The following is a 2,178-nucleotide window of genomic DNA, read 5'->3' as shown; positions in this document are numbered from 1 at the left end:
ACCCATCATGCTCATTTCAAATTTAGTTTTCACTAGATTTGCAAATTCATCACACATCTTTTGATTAGTTGAGCCACATATGGTGTCATCTACATACATCTGGACAAGGAGGATATCATGATTTTCCTTTTTGATAAAAAATGTCTTATCCACTTTGCCCATCTCAAAATCCTTTTCTACAAGAAATGTACAAAGCCTCTCATACCAAGTTCTAAGAGCTTGTTTCAATTCATATAAAGCTTTATCAAGCTTGAAGATATGATTTGGATGTTTGCAGTCTTCAAAACCTAGAGCTTGCTCAACATACACTTCCTCTTGGATATAGCCATTTAGGAAGGCACTTTTGACATTCATTTGATACAATTTAAATCCTTTATGACATGCATATGCCAAAAGTATCCTAATAGCTTCCATACAGGCAACATGAGCAAATGTCTCATCATAATCTATCCCTTCCTCCTGATTATACCCTTCGGCTATAAGCCTAGCCTTATTCCTATTGGTTATTGTATTTTCATCCATTTTGTTTCTATACACCCATCTTGTCCCAATGACTGGGTGATCACTAGGATTAGGCACTAGCCTCCATACCTTATTCCTTTCAAATTGACTGAACTCTTCTTGCATAGTTTATCAACCAATATTCATCCTTTTCGGCTTCCTTGATGGACTTAGGTTCTAATTCGGATAGGAATGCTAAATTATTACTCACACTTCTATAGTATAATCTAGTTTTTACCGGTGATGTTGCATCACCAAAGGTTTGGGATTCCGGATGATCAACCAATATTCTCTTATCCCTAGGTAATGAATTGTCCTCTAGATTTTCAACTTGCACAATAGGTAATGTATCACTTGTAGACTCTTGGGGAGGAACATTAGTCTTAGATGGAGGGCTTTCAATGTGTTCATCCTTATCATGAGGCATGTCTTGAAGTATTGGCTCTCTCTCATCAAATGTAACATGCATAGATTCTTCTACAATTAGGGTTCTTCTATTAAACACTCTAAATGCTTTGCTATGTGTAGAATACCCTAAGAATATGCCATCATCCGATTTCTTATCAAATTTATGCAAATTGTCTTTGATGTTCAAGATGTAGCATCTACAACCAAACACCATAAAGTAGCTTATATTGGGTTTCAAGTTTTTTCAAAGCTCATAAGGTGTTTTCTTAGAAATTGGCCTCATATACACCCTATTTATGATATAGCAAGCGGTGCTAACCGCCTCCGCCCAAAAATATCTAGGGAGATTATTCTCATGCAACATTGTTCTAGCCATTTCTTGGAGGGTCGGCTCTTTCTTTCTACAACCCCATTTTGTTGAGGTGTTTTAGGTGCCGAGAAGTTGTGTTTTATGCCATGATCATTACAATAAGTGTTAAAGTGTATATTTTCAAATTCCGTTCCATGGTCACTTCTAATGTAAGATATAGCTATACCCTTTTTATTTTGGACTTGATTGCACAACTTAGAGAAATTTTCATAGGTTTCATCTTTATTTGCTAAAAATATGACCCATGTAAATCGTGAGTAGTCATCCACAACAACAAACACATACCTCTTTCCACCTAAGCTACTTGTCTTCATTAGTCCAAAAAGATCCATATGAAGTTGTTGCAAGGGGTAAGTGGTAGAGATCATATATATAGGGGCAAATGAACTCTTAAATTGTTTGCCTAATTGACAAGTTCTACACATGTGATCTTTGGTGTACTTAAGCTTAGGCAAACCTCTCACTTGTTTTTTAAGGAGAGGGTTGAAATGAGTTTCATTCCGGCATGACCCAACCTCCAATGCCATAACCAAGAATCTTCACTAATGGCATTGAGACATGTTATCTATCCCAATTGTGTAAATGTTATTGTCTCTAGAACTTATGAATTGCACCTTGCCATCTACCTTATTCTTAACAATGCATTTGTCGGGGTTGAAGACTACTTCAAACCCATTATCACATAGTTGACTAATGCTAATAAGATTATGAGAAAAGCCATCAATATAATGTACATCATGAATGGGAGAGGTAGAGTTACCTATGGTGCCTTCTCCTTTAACCTTTCCCTTCTTGTCATCTCCAAAGGTAACTTCTCCACCATTCTTGAGTGAAATGGATGCAAATTGAGTGAGGTCTCCGGTCATATGCATAGAGCATCTACTATCAAGGTACCATGT

Source organism: Tasmannia lanceolata, unplaced genomic scaffold, assembly GCF_043159265.1.
Source record: "Tasmannia lanceolata isolate RefF3 unplaced genomic scaffold, GAP_Taslan_0.1 ptg000024l, whole genome shotgun sequence".
In the NCBI taxonomy this organism is placed as follows: Eukaryota; Viridiplantae; Streptophyta; class Magnoliopsida; order Canellales; family Winteraceae; genus Tasmannia; species Tasmannia lanceolata.
Note: the sequence above shows the minus strand (reverse complement) of the source record.